This window comes from Anabrus simplex, chromosome 5 (assembly GCF_040414725.1).
Source record: "Anabrus simplex isolate iqAnaSimp1 chromosome 5, ASM4041472v1, whole genome shotgun sequence".
Classification (NCBI taxonomy): Eukaryota; Metazoa; Arthropoda; class Insecta; order Orthoptera; family Tettigoniidae; genus Anabrus; species Anabrus simplex.
Genome location: NC_090269.1, coordinates 419673258 through 419689613, shown reverse-complemented (window position 1 = coordinate 419689613; position 16356 = coordinate 419673258).

Below are 16356 nucleotides of genomic sequence, written 5' to 3'. Positions count from 1 at the left end.
AAATTAGTTTCGTCAGTGTGAAGAACCTAACATTTATAAATTACCTGATGCGAAACTGTAAAGAAATGGCTCCACATAACACAAACGACGTGCAGAGTTGCAGACCCTGCAATATCGCGGGAAAAGCGCTAGGAAACAAGTTATTCTGTTGCGGAAGTTAAATTTGTATCCATCGATGATGTATAACTGTTTACTCTTTTCTTTCAACATAGCTTCCATGTCCGTTTCTACCGAACACATATCGCGCATTGAGTGATGTAATTGTATGTAACATCACCCATCACGACGTCACACATATGAACCAGTAGTACCATGCCAGGTGCATTCAGTAGGGAATATGAAGATTTAACGTCCTAGACAAATGGGAGGCAATTTACGTACCGGTACGTCTCCATTACACAAGCAGCTATTTACGATGGAATGAGATAAGAAAGCAGTCTCCGTGGCTCAGGCGGCCGCGCGCCGGCCCCTTACCGCTGGGATCCGTGGTCCAAATCCCGGTGACTCCATGTGAATTTTGTGCTGGACAAAGCAGAGGTGTGACACGATTTTTTCCCCGGGTACTCCTGTTTTCCCCTGTCATCATTCATTCCAACAAGACTCTCCAATATAATTTCATTTCATCTGGTTGTCATCAGTCATTGTCCCAGAGGAGTGCGAGAGGCTCGGCAGCCGGCACAATTTGTATCCTCGCCGCTAGATGGAGGCTTCATTCATTTCATCCCTGATCCGGTCGAATGACTGGAAACAGGCTGTGGATTTCATTTTCAAGATAAGCTAAAATAGGATAAGGTAAGGTAAGATAATATCGTCCCTAAGGAACCAATAACACGAATGTGATAATGCTCTTCCTATCCATAATTTTCCTCAAGACTGGTCACGCCTCCCAGCCACATATTCATATGCAGTCCATCTTTGTGTTCAATTTCCTTGCTCAGTGTAAAGATAAATGAACCTCAACGTACTGTAGGAATATATGTTTGCATGACACACTAACGCACTTCTACAGTATAATATATTTAAAGTTCATTTTACTTTACACCTTAACATAGGAAAATGAATACTGCGAAAATTGTTCTGATGGACTTCATATCCATATGTGGCTCGGAGGCGCGATTGGTCTTAAGGGAAATAATGGATAGGAAGAACATTGTCACATACGAGGTGCTGACTGCACAGGGACGATCTATTTTATTTATCCTAGCAGAGTTAAAGATGTACTCCCTGTCTTAATAATAATAACTAACAATATTAACAATAACAGTAATCTCTACATTAAAAGAGTTCACTAAAAACAGTTTTGGCAAATCTGTCCGTCCGTTCTACTGGACCGACTTACTTCATTTCTGTTTTATTCTCTCCGGAATACTACCAGTAAATCATGGGACGTCGATAGGTCTCTAAGTTCAGCCAACTTTGAGTAAACATAAAATCAAATCGTTAAATGATCACTCCAGTAATTGCAGATGAAGACTTACCCTAATCCGTAATACATTCTGTACTTATCAGGTTACTAAGCAACTTACGCTTTCATTAATATTCTGACATATATGATTTCCATCCTTAGTAATGTCATTGCATGCAGCCATGTTTGATTGCTATCTGTCAAACCAGAGATTATAAACTTCCTCTGATCACGGAAAAATACAATTCACTGCTAGGTACTCTTTGATTCTCTATCATTTCCCGGCTTCCAGTCATTTTCAGCATATGGCAGAGCGTTCCTAATAACTCACATGCTGCTAAGAGAAAAAGTCTACGTGCAAACAGACCCCATCTTCACATACGCCTTAGACATTACCTGGGAACACCTATGGAAGGATAACCTAGCTGCACTAGAAAGAATGGAGGCCATGTACCTTAAAACAGTTCTCTGCCTGGTAAAAAACACTCCTTCGAGACTAATCTATGAGCTCACAAGACAATCGTTCTATATAAAAGAAAAGCGCTTAAAAATACCTTTGCCTTCTACGACCTAATACCAAGCTTTACGTCAAGAACTGCAGGATAAACAAACAACTATATGGATACATGTTTACCAAACAGACGGCATGATGGCGTCAGAGTGGATGAATTCTGACTACAACGAATGCTGAGCAGGACGCGGCCTCTAGTAATAATAAAATAATCACACCTAGTGTTATTAAGGACGAATTATATATATATATATATATACAAAAACAGCAAATGATACAGCCTATAGACAAAACCACATTGTACGTGCATAAAACATGTGAATATTAAGTACCAGATGTACCAATCAAAGGAACATTTCAAGAAGACAGAGAAATATCGCCTTCAATTAAGAGGTGTGGAGAAGAAGAAAATAATCTGTGAAAACGAGAGGGAAATAATGATGAAGAGGAGGTTTTTTGAGGTCGCACTAGATGATTCATTCATGTGTACATAGTATTTCGACACAGGCATGTTTAAAATCTGAGTTACTGCACATGATTCTTCCGTTCACAGGTAGGAGATTCCATTGCAGGGCTGCGCTATATATACGTATGAGTAATCACGTACTTATAAAAATGCCGGGATGAGTGGCTCGAACGGTAGAGCGCAGGCCTTCTGAGCGCAAGTTGACAGATTCGATCCTGGCTCAGTTCGGTGGTAGTTGAAGTGCTCAAATACGTCAGCCTCATGTTGGTAGATTTACTGGCACGTAAAAGTGCTCCCTGCAGGACAAAGTTCCGGCACCTCGTCATATCCGAAAACCATAAAAGTAGTAAGTGGGACATAAAAACCCATTATTATTTACTTATAAATACGTACAGGACGGAGATCGCCATCAGTAGAAATGTTTACATCTTCCCAACACAAATTCTTTCTGCAAAGTGAAATGCAGTGTAGCCATTTGGCTGCAGCTAGCACGATCGGTGTCTCAGGTTATGACTTAGAGCTGGCCGTCAGAACGACGCTTGCTCCAGTTTGGCACAACTTTAAACGAAGCTGTGTTATAAATATTGCACAGAATGATAACATTATTTGACACGGTTTGATATGTGTGTGGCAGAGTCTCGTGCCATTTGAAACAAACATCGTCCAATGAAGAGCTCACAAAATACACACAGCATCTTTATGTGCGACGTTTATAATATTAGTCTACTTTCATCAGTTTGAAATATATTTCGAAACTGTCTTTTGCGATCCCCTCGAGAGTGTGTGGGTTTGTGTACAACAGTGTTCTTGGATATTCAGGAGCTCACAACTTGTTCGTCATTTCGGAATGATGTAAATGGCATCTAAGAGGGCTGTATACTTTTTTATAAGCACTAAAATTCCCTCCTGCTTACAAGAAATGTACGTAAATTGCTCCCCATTTGCCTAAGACGTCGAATCTGCAAATTCACGACTAAGCGCATCTCAACTCATAATAAGCGAGTATCTATATGAAGAGTTGGATGTACTTCATTCCATTTCTGTCATATGCTGGAAGAAAAACTCGTGGATCCACGATGAGTGAAAAGTTTAAACAATTATTGTCTTAAGACATAGACTTTCATGACCATTAAATGACGTTATTTATTACCTATACTCATAGAGTTTATTAATAACACCTTCGGAAAATTCATCCGTCCATTCTACAGGACCGATATGCTTCATTCCTGTTTTACTCTCTCCGGAATTACCTGCCGGTGGATCATGAGGCATTGATAGGCCTCTAAGTTCAGCCAGCTATGAGAAATCATAAAATCACATCATTAAATGTTCACTCCAATAATTGCAGGCGAAGGATTACGCTAACTCGCAATACATTCTGTACTCAGCAGGTTGCTAAGCGACTAACATTTTCACTAATATTCTGATATCTGTGATTTTCATCCTTAATAATGTAATTGCATGCAGCCATGTTTGATTACTACCTGTCAAGCCAGAGAGTATACACTTCCTCCGATAATGGAAAAATTCTATTCTCTGCTAGATACTCTTTGTTTCTCTGACCTTCCCCAGCTTCTGAATATATTCAACAGATGGCAGAACGTTCCTAATAACTTTCATGCTGTTAAAAGAAAACAGTTGATGTACGCACAGGCGGTAAAATATCAAGTTGTCTAGCCTTCTGTATGGCCAGTAATAAAGAGCAGGGACAAACTCTTGTAAAAGTGGGTGTCTACTTTCCCAAACCAGCATTCAGCCACGGCCAATTGTATATTGTACTAGCCTCCCTCAGGCAAGATCATTTGAAAATGTTAAGGTCCAGATACGGCCGAACGGTCGAAGCACAGAGAATGTTGTATGGAAAGGAGTGTTATAAACTACATTACGAATGAATCAATTATTATGTACCGGTATTGATTGTTCATAAAGCTGCTGGGAATGGGAGGCAAAAATATGACTACAACAGGCATTGTTGATAAACTTAACCATAAAATGTATTTTATTTGAGCCTGTATTGACTTGTATAAATCTCTTAAAGAAACTATTTAAAATAGTTTATGTTGGATCCACCTTGTCAATACACTTTTAATGACTGAAAAATATTTATTCCATCACACGTGTTTCAGGAACAATATGAATTCCCTTCATCAGTGAAGTCAAATCAAGGAATAAAAAACAATATAACACTATCGTTTTTTAGCCCACAATGTAAAGAAATATTATATCCTAATTCACCACATGAATTAATAAACAAACTAGTGGAATATTACGAAAATTATTATGACATAAATTTTTTATATTTTGATGAATTGAATGATAATAACTAAATAAATTTAAGATCTTCAAGTTTTCTCCGTTTTCTTCCCTAAATGATCAAACTCTAGTTTATACAATGGATTCCCTTCCGTACTTCTTTCATTTAAACTTGATTCAAAGTCATTTTATGAGCAAGATAAATTTCTAAACTTTCTAAAACATTAATGGATTTTCCCTTTCTGGCCAAATATATTAACTCCATGAGATTAGAAATGTCTGTAAATTTATGATTCTTTTCAAACATATGCTCTCCCATTGCCGAATATCTTTTATGTTTGACTGCATTAACAGGTTCTTTGGCAACGATACATAGGGCAGTCTGGAAGAAAATTGGCTATAAGGTACAAAGAACATGTTAATGCAGGCAAACATAAAAGATATTCAGCAATGGGAGAGCATATGGTTGAAATGTTTCATAGATTTACAGACATTTCTATTGAGATGGAGTTAATACATTCGGCCCAAAAAGGGAAAATCCATGAATGTTTTAGAAAGTTTATCTTGCTCAAAGAAAGACTTTGAATCAAGTTTAAATGAAATAAGTACAGAAGGGAACCCACTGTATAAACTAGTGTTTGATCATTGAAAGAAAGAAAAGAAGTAAACCTGAAGATCTTAAATTTATTAAATATTCTCAATCAATTAATCAAAATATTAAAATTATATGTGATGATAATTTTTATATTATTTCACTAGTTTGTTTATTCATTGATATGGTGAATTAGGATATAACACTTCTTTAAATTGTGGGATAAACAAAAGATAGTGTTAAATATGTTTATACCTTGATTTGACTTCACTGATGAAGAGGATGCTTATTGTTCCTGAAACATTTATGACAGAATGAATAATTTGCATTCATTAAGAGCGTATTGACAAGGTGGATCCAACATAAACTATTTTAAATAGTTTCTTTAATAGATTTACGACAGACATATCAAGACGAGTTATCTGACCTCTTTATAACGAATGCTGCGGGTCAGCGCAGGTCCACTAGCAATATAATGTAATTTGGGGGATATTAGATCGTGCAATACTTCATATATCCTGACGCCTTTATAACCTGAGACCAGGATCATATTCAGAGCAATGACAAAGATTTTAGTGGCAATTGTAACTCCACAGTAAGTAGTTGATGAGTTAATTATGGAGGGTTGTAATGATCTACTCAGTATACAGCCATCCCTTTTGTTAAAATTATTCTAGTCTTCAACAGCTTCTCTCGTCTCACGAATAACTCTTTGTATAAAATGTTTCTCTTTACAAATGACAGAAGTTGCATCAAAAGTGATTTGATGGTCATTATGTATGGCATGTTTTGCCACAGCAGGCTTTTCTGCTAGTAAAGACGTAAATGCTGCTACCTTCCTACACATTTCGTTGCTCCTGTGGATCGCTTTATGTCGGCCAAACATGAAAAGGCTACTTTTGTTGATATTTGCCAAAATACTGTGCAAAAATTCCTAAGTGTTGGAGCAGTCCAGCTGACATATTAATTGTGAGTAATAATAGGAATCAGTTTTATTATCCAGCGATTTAGATATTTAGCCGAAGATTTTGAGATTAAACTTCATTGTCCAAGTAGACTTTAAAATGCTAGTTAATAAATGGCTGTGGTCAAAGAATTTAATTCCTATTTATTTTACAAAAATAAACGGATAACGGAAATCTGTCGTCTAAAACATGTCTAAGTTTTAATATATAATTGCAGATCACCTTTCATATATTTTACTAGAGTTTTACATAAAAAATTCACTGCGAGAAAAGCATCGAGATTTTGAAAATCATACACTGCTTACACCATTTTCTTGGGCGAGGTTGGAGCGGTTTCTTCAGGGACTCCTGGTACTAGTTACCTTATAACTTGAATACTTAGCGGACGCTGATAGTACACAACCATTTTTTGGTCTCCTAATTTTGTTTACCAATGAACAATCATCTCCTTTGAAAGGGGGGCTGCAGACAACAGAAGAAGGGGAATTTCTGTATGGGACATGATAGTGTTCCGTGGCTTTTTTATGCTGAAAACGTTTCTTAGCAGGCATATACGAAAAAAGTAAAATTAATCAATTTCCTCAATTGTCCCCAAAGTTGAATGGCAAAAGGGCCCGAAAAGGTTTCAAATTATGAGTCTTGGATATATCTATCAAAGTAAGAAAAAATTTCGAAAATCACTTCCGGCCTAAATGCAGTTCCGAAAAAAAGCCTAAAATCGCTTGTTTCTTTACTCGTTTTTCCTTTTTTTTTTCAAATCCTAATCAAATTAACCTATTTAAATAATTCTTTTTGAAATGTGTTCCATTGTTTCTTGATTAATACACTCAGGTGCGTTAGATTTTTTGAAAAATGTCCACACCGAATATGGTTATAAGGGCTTAAGTGTCTGCATTGACTCACATTAGTGCTCGAAGTGGTGCTTAAGTGAAACTCTGCATTGACTCACATTAGCGCTCGTAGTGGTGCTTAAGTGAAACTCTGCATTGACTCACATTAGCGCTCGTAGTGGTGCTTAAGTGTAACAATGCATTGGCTCACATTAGCGCTCGTAGTGGTGCTTAAGTGAAACAATGCATTGACTCACATTAGCGCTCGTAGTGGTGCTTAAGTGAAACAACACATTGACTCATATTAGCTCTCGTAGTGGTGCTTAAGTGAAACAATACATTGACTCACATTAGCGCTCGTAGTGGTGCTTAAGTGAAACCATGCATTGGCTCACATTAGCGCTCGTAGTGGTGCTTAAGTGAAACAATGCAATGGCTCACATTAGCGCTCCTAGTGGTAGAAAAAGGCAAAGTGCTAATATAGTCGACCGGCTAACGATGATTAAGGAAAGAATTGTAATTCTTAGGAACAAATAAAGAATATATTCTCATAGTTTATTATATTTTATTTACCTAAAATTCGTAGTTCATATCCCTAGGATGTTTTTAACAATGAGTTGATTGCCTGATTTTTTTCTTCCTGTTCCAAGTTCATAAAGGCACACAACAACATCACACATTCGAAGATTTGTAAACAGTTAAAAAAACAAATCACTACACAATAAAGAAGAAACCACTTTTCCCTTTGCGAAAATCAAATGGTCATGACTATATCTCCCGGTCATGGCCATCCATCAACAGCTCCTAATTTCAGATGGCACAGCCTGCACGGTTTCTAAGTAACACTGTCTGACGATCCATCCATCCGTACTTTACACCAAAACCTGCACTCTTGCTATGGTTACACTTCCATCATGCATTTTGTCACACAAATTACACAAATTTTCGGATGACCCACAACCATAAAACTTATTTATGTAGAAACGAATTAACACATAACAAACAAACATCTTATTATGAATTCGTTAGCAAAATAAAAAGTATACATATGAAACTGGAACCCTCGCTGCTCTCATAGCTAGAGCGACGCATCAAGTCGGCCGTGATCTACCAAACTTGAGGCGAAGTTTAGCACAAAGATGTCGCGCAGAACTGAATGAGGTATACCGTAATTTAATTCGCTTTAAAAAGATCTATCAGAAAATACCAGGAAAATTAAAATATGACCTTAAATAAAATAATATTTAAGATTTCAGAAGACTGAAATTGAATTTTGACACACATTACAAATGTCCAGATATATAAACAACAAGAGATAAATGCCTGTAGAAAACTTTTTTCAGAAGAAACTTAATCATCATTATCCGGTCGATTAGATCACGGCCGAATGGATCCCTCGCTGCGCTCCTTGAGGAGCTAGCTAGAGTGAGGCATCAAGTCGGCCGTGATTAGATTAGCAGTTTGCGTCTTTCTACCACTACGACGCTAATGTGAGTGAATGCAGAGTCCGAGAGTTCTTGAGAACACATTAAACTTTAAACACTGGCCTATAGCTTCTAGCAATGACTTGACTATCCTGAATAAAGCGTCCATAAATTTTAAGCTTGTAAGAAATATGACGTACAGTGTCTGTCGTCTTTTGTGTTTTAGGTTACTTCTTACATCGCTGAACCTGTTCAATAACATTTTGACAATGTTGCTAACGATTCTGCTAACGCAAAATTAAATGTACAGTGTCTCCCCCTTAATCCCACTGTTTACTTTCAATGTTGGAAACATTTCTCAGCACACAAAGTAGGGTAGCCCAAGCAATTTCCTCAATTGTGCTAAAAGTTGAAGGGCTAAAGGCCCGGAAAGTTTTCAAATTGTGAGTCTTGAATAGTTGTATCAAACTAAAAAATAAATTTCGAAAATTAATGCAGAAGAACAGCCTAAAATAGCTTGTTTATTTAGTCGTTTTCTCTTGTGTTCAGACCCTAGCCAAATTAACTTATTTACATCAAGCTGACCCGGCCAACAGCAGGAAACTGCAGATGATGATGATGACATAATTCTTCCTGTAATGTGTTCCTTGGTTCAACACACACAAGCATTTCTTGAGTCTTTAAAATGTCCACACCGAATGTAGTTATAAAGGCTTAAGTAAAACTCTGCATTCACTCACATTAGCGTCGTAGTGGTAGAAAGACGCAAACTGCTAATCTAATCACGGCCGACTTGATGACTCACTCTAGCTAGCTCCTCAAGGAGCGCAGCGAGGGATCCATTCGGCCGTGATCTAATCGACCGGATAATGATGATTAAGTAAAGAACTGTGAATTTTAGGAATAAAAAAATGTATTCTTATACTATTTTATATTTTATTTACCTAAAATTCGTAGCGCATATCGCTACGATATTTTCAACATTGAGTTGCTTGAGTGAAGGGATAGAAGTGTGGATTTTTTAAAATTAATTTTTACAATTGGCTTTACGTCTCACCGACACGGATAGGTCCTATGGCGACTGTGGTATAGGAAAGGGATAGGAGTGAGAAGGAAGCGGCTGCGAACTTAATTAAGGTACAGCCCCAGCATTTACCTGTTGTGAAAGTGGGAAACCATGGAAAACCATCTTCAGGGCCACCGACAGTAGGGTTCGAACCCACTATTTCCCGAATGCAAACTGACAGTTGCACGCGGTCAGCTCTCTCGGTCTACTATTCCCTGGTACGGGCCCGGGGATAAAACTCAGCTCATCCCTCTAATTTCTGGGGTCACCCTTCCTTACGCCACGTAATTTTTAGGGTGAAAATCTCAACCCACAATCGACCGGGTTTCAAACCTCAGCCTTTAGAGTTGGAAACCAGGAGCTAAGCCAAAGAACTACTGAATATCTAAATAAATAAATAAATAAATAAATAAATAAATAAATAAATAAATAAATAAATAAATAAATAAATAAATAAATAAATAAATAAATAAATAAATAAATTTCATACTCGTACATTTTCTCCGCTACACAAAAAACCGTAAAATAATGGATATGTTTAGGGTTTAGTAGACGAGAGAGCAAGTAGTGATTCTTTGGTTGTTCCACTCTTAGTAGCCTCTTATGACATGCGGGGGTACAGATAATGCATCTTTTGACTCCACCCACAGGGCAGATAAAGAGTTCCGATGAATCGCAAGAAATATGAGTATATCCACTATAGAATGGTGGAAACATGAAAGACATTGTAGACCTCGTAAATATAAAACTATTATTATTATTATTATTATTATTATTATTATTATTATTATTATTATTATTATTATTATTATTAATTTCTTCTTCTTCATCTTCTTATAATTATTATTTCTTCCGCTTTTCCCACATCTGTGGGGTCGCGGTTGACAAATGTGTCAAGCATGTGGATGTGGACCTGTTTTACGGCCGGATGCCCTTCCTGACGTCAATCCTCTGTCGAGGGATACAGTCACTGTTGGTTGCTTCTGTGGTGGCTGGTAGTGTGGTCTGTTGTGTCAACATGAAGAGGGAAATGTTGGGACAAGCACAAACACCCAATTCTCGGACGCGACTAGAATCTCCGACCCGGTCAGATATCGAACCCTGGACCCTCTGTACCGAAAGTCTCAACGTTGACCATTCAACCAATGAGTCGTATCACCTTTGTTATTATATATATGCGACTGAACCCATCAGGACTATGCAAATTGCTTAGAGGCGAGAATTTGCCTTCATTTGTGCGCATATTTATTTCACCTTTACTGTCAGCTTCCTTGCCATCTTCAGACCAGGTTGTTCGAATCTTCCTCTTTGGCCTCTCCTCTTGGTCAACTTGCCATTTGTGAATTTTGGCTCTGAAGATTACCGTGTTTTGGTCATCTGCTGGTGTAACTTCTGCCTGTTTCAAGTCGGTTTTGATTTCGCCAATCCATTTCATTAATTAATCCATTCATTATTATTATTATCATTGTTTCATTATGCCCATTCATAGAGTGCGTTGCAACTTGTTCATTGGCGTGATGACTTTCGCCTTTCTTTTCTTCCAATATCTCTTCATGAACTCACTGTTTGTCTCTTCCGTTCTTCTGACCACTTTGTAACAGTCTTCATGTTAACTTTCACCACAAATGTGTGTTTATTTACTAAGGTCCTGAAGCCTTTGCAATTTTTTCGTGATGTCTTCCCTGATGTTAAATTCATTCGGGTCCCCTCTTGTTTCCTCGAGCCAATTTATTCTCCTGTTTTGGGAATTTATTACATTGAATTTGGGAATTTGTTACATTGAATGAATGACATTTCTGCAGACGATTTCGCTATATTGTCAGAAAACCTAACAAGTGTAACAACACAAATCAATCTCTTGGAAGAAAAAGCCAACAAGACAGGTTTGAGAATCTCCATAGAAAAAACAAAATTTATTACAAACATCAAGGATGCTTCAAAATTTTTGTCAACAGATATTGGTCCAGTGGAAAGAGTAACGAAATTCAAATATCTGGAAGAAACAATTCAAGAAAATGGTTTGGACAAATCTGCAGTAGAAGAAAGCGTACACAAGATGGAAAGAGCATAAGGTATCACAAAGAATTTTTATAACAAAAAGTGTCTATCTAAAAATCTTAAAATAAGGCACTACACTACAGCGGTGGAACCGGAATGCTTATATGCAAGTGAATGCCTGGTACTAAACTATATATTAGATAAACTTCAGGTACTAGAAAGGAGAATCATAAGAAAAATCTTAGGCCCTGTGAAAACAACAGAAGTATGGAAATTAAGATCTAATGATGAAATATACAGGGACATAGAAAACATAACAGAAACCATAAGAAAAAGGAGATTGCAATTCTTTGGACATATTCACAGAATGGATGATTCCAGATTAACAAAAAGGATTTTCAAGTACCTTTGGGACAAAAAGGCAACAACTAGCTGGATTCAAGAAGTAAAGAAAGATTTAGAAAGAAATAACATAAGAGAAGAAGAAATTATGGACAGGGAAATTTTTAGAAAGAGGGTAGTAAGTACGGAAGGATTCCAAGGAAGATTGAACAAGAAGCCTGGTGCGAAGTGGTCTGCGGACAAGGAAAGAGCATAGTGAAAGGATGAAAGAATATTGGAAGGAACGGAAGAGAAAACAACACAGTATGAAGAACTGAACTGAAATTGGCACGTGGTCCTTAGCAGGTCTCATCGGAAAGAAGAAGAAGAAGAACAAGAACACTGTAGTGAGTCTTTTATTATCTATCGCAAAAATATGTCCAAAAAGTTTCAAGCGTCTCCTCCGAACAGTATTGATGAATCTATCTGTGTAACTACAGGGGTATGCAGTTCGCCTTTTGATCCAAATTCTATTTTCTTGTACGGGCCGAAATTTTTTCTAAGAATTTTACGTTCTTGTTTTTCAATATCTACAATTTTAGAATGACCTGATGCATGTAGAGCTTCCGGTAGAATAACTGTTTTGTAATGTTTCAATTTAGCATTACGTGTCATTACTCGTTTATTCTAGTGATCTCATGTTATTGTAAATGCCCCCTAAAGTTTTGAGGGCCTTTCTGTGTTAGACAAACTGTCTAATCCCGAAGGAACAATTATTTCTCCAAGGTATCTAAAAAAAGGTACCTTTGAAATTGCCCCAAATGGCGTTTCAATTTTATCTTCTTTGCAATTTTGCTGAAATTCCTGCATTTACTCGGTTTTATCGAATGACATCTGAAGGCCTGCCTGTGATGTCTCGACTCCTTGTTCTTAGTCCAGGTCATCTGCGAAAGCCTAGCATTTCACTTTGATTTCTTTGTCAACAGTCCCGATGGTTTTACTTGAGATATCCTTTTCCCACTCTCTAATGACTTCATCTAAAACCAAGTTAAAAAGAAGAGGAGAGAGTCCATGTCCTTGACGAATACCTGTGTGTACTTCAAAAGGGTCAGAAATTTCCCCCCAAAATTTCACCTTAGATGTTGTGTTTGTGAGGGTCTCACGTATCAGTTCCTCGGTCTTCATGTCCACTCGAAGTTCTTCCAGGGTGTCGAACAAGGTCTGTCTGTCTACAGAGTCATACGCTTTCTTTAAGTCCACGTAGATGACTATCGTGTTGTTGCTTCTATTATTCCTCAGAATTATTATTATTATTATTATTATTATTATTATTATTATTATTATTATTATTATTATTATTATTATTATTACCAGCCCCGTGGTGTAGGGGTAACGTACCTGCCTCTTACCCGAAGGCCCCAGGTTCGATTCCCGGCCAGGTCAGGGATTTTTATCTGGACCTGAGGGCTGGTTCGAGGTCCACTCAGCCTACGTGATTAGAATTGAGGAGCTATCTGACGGTGAGATAGCGGCCCCGGTCTAGAAAGCCAAGAATAACGGCCGAGAGGATTCGTCGTGCTGACCACACGACACCTCGTAATCTGCAGACCTTCGGACTGAGCAGCGGTAGCTTGGTAGTCCAAGGCCCTTCAAGGGCTGTAGTGCCATGGGGTTTGGTTTGGTATTATTATTATTATTATTATTATTATTATTATTATTATTATTATTATTATTATTATTATTATTATTATTATTATTATTATTAGCCAGCGCTCTGTTGGAGAAGCAGCCTGCCCGTCTGTTATATGAAGGTCCTGGGTTCGTTTTCCGAGCTCTTCAAGGATTTTAATTCTGGACTGACGAGCAGAACGGGGTTCACGTGATAAGAGATTTTCTCGAGTTTTGAGGTACAGCAAGAAAATGCACAGATGACGCTACTGACCTAGTATACACAAACGAACACTGGTTGCAATGTTTAAGGAGAGAGTTGGCCGTACGGTCCAAGGCGCGCACTTGTGGGCTTGGGTTCGAATCCGACTGTCGGCAGCGCTGAAAATGGTTTTCCGTTCTTTCTCATTTTCACACCAGGCAAATGCTGGGGCTGTACCTCAATTAAGGCCATGGCCGCTTCCTTCCCATTCCTAGCCCTTTCCTGACCCATCGTCGACATAAAATGTATCTGTATCGGTGTGACGTTAAGCCGAATGTAAAAGTTGTCATGATTACAATGGTCTAAGGAAATTCATGATGCTAATTCTAGATAGACCCTAGCCCAAAAACATATTCATGTTAAGGGACACTGGGACTGAAATTTATAATTCCTGTAAATATTAAGATACCATCTTAATATTTGTTTATTTTTAAATGCAAAATATTCAAATGTTCTAAATGACAAGCGTGCCAAACCGATCCAGATTGCATTTTTTTTCTAAAATTAACTCATACCTTATTCTTATATAAATGAAACGCTGCAACTTTTTTGAGATTGTATTATTCACTATGAAGATATAATTTATCCACCCCCCCAGCCACTGAAGTTTATTTTTGCTAAAATTCTTGAAATTTTAAGGTTTGACATTATTTTACAGGCAAACTGGAACCTAAAAGTAATACATGTGTTTATGGACAAAGTACTAAGGAATACGCATGTGAATTTACAAGATGATAGCTTCAGATCTGTAGCACGTACTGCATTTTATACGTGTGAAAATGTGAAACTGTGAAAATGGCATTTTTCTAAAATCATGCATATGTTTTAACATTGTACCTTCTTTTCTCTTTGCTTTTGCATTTTCGCTTGTGCTATTGGGAAGAGACTGAATGCATTTTGTAATCAATAATAAACTCCCAGAAAGCAATACAAATTGCAAGAAACTTCACAACTACAACAAATTACAAAAAAATAAAAGGAAGATACAAATCTCTCTTGAATTCTTGTTTGTTAACAAAAGTAACCATGCGGCATAGTAATCTGTAGTCATCACAAGCTAACATTATAGAAATATAATTAGTTCATCTACTGGAATTTTATAGGCAAATAGAATGACTCATGGAATAAAAAAAAATAAATGCAAAATTTCCTTATCTACGTTATTCATTTATTTATTTATTTATTTATTTTCAAACATTTGAAGTGTTTATATATTTATCGTAGTAATGCCCAATGCTAGATAGTAGCACAATGCAGGGTCAGTAGTACAAAGAGTATTGCAATTGCATGTTTCATAATTATCCGATGATAAATTGTATAAATGCGTGTACAGGTTAATGTTCTGTGTGGAACGAACCAGAATGGGATGTACGTTTAAGTGACTGTGCGGCAGGCATTTAAATGTCTCGCCGCGCCTTTAAAAATGACGGACATGGAAAATCATACCGCTAATTCATCCTGAATGGTCAAGGGTGCAGTAATATACCGAAATCGAAATATTCGAAAATATATGCTAGACGTCAGTCCCACTGTGGCTTAAAAAGAACATAAATGGGAATGTAATTACAAGAGTGCATTTAGGTTTTTATGTGCGGGAGGAAAGTGGTGATGGTTCAGGGAACTCTCTGTTTGGTGTTGAATGAGCTCAGACAGACAGGTGACAATGTCCTGTCCAAACAGCAGGTGCGTTTGATTGGGGTCGGTCTATGCCCTGTACACAGCTCGAAGCAATATTTGACGAAATCGTGGGGCAAACATATAGCAATAAATCTAAATATTTGCCTATTTGATCTCCTTTACATCGGTGCGTTTTCCGACCGGCTTTCTTACACGATACTCAAAGCTCTGTGCTCATAATTTGAGTGTAACAGTCTCGAAAGAAGCAAAAATGATTGCTGGTACAAATAAATAGGCCTATATGGATGTACATATATAGCCTATATATTGATTGTACAATCAATTTGAAAATATCTCGACTTCCTGTCTTCTCACAGATCCTGCAGACTTCTTACTATTTCTTAAAAAAGCATTATTTGGTTTTGGGCTGCATGGAGCCATGCAGCCAGCAATCCAGAATCATATTTAATGAAGTAATAGTTGATATAACAGAAGTGAAGAACACTCAAAAACACACAAAGAAAACAATACCTGCGGAAGAAAAACAACTTGTGAACAACTGATCAACTGTCAAAAATAGTCCTTGGAACGTTCTGATAACATTAGATAGAGAGTATACATTCCTCAGAAAATTGATTTACAATTATGTAAAATAAAGCACAGCCATATAAAATTACTCAATTTAACAGACTTAACAAAATGAATTTTAGAAGTAATAATAATGTTATTGGATTTATGTTCCACTAACTTCTTTTCCAGTGTTCGGAGACGCCGAAGTTTCGGAATTTAGTTCCGGAGGTGTTCTTTTCCTTGCCAGTAAATCTGCCGTCACGAGGCTGTCGTATCTGAGCACCTCTTCAAATACCACCGGACTGAGCCAGGATGTAACCTGCCATGTTGGGGTCAGCCCCTGTATTTAATTCCAAACCTCTGCACAGTGCTCATACGGAGTGAGGCCATATGACGCTGTTGATAGTG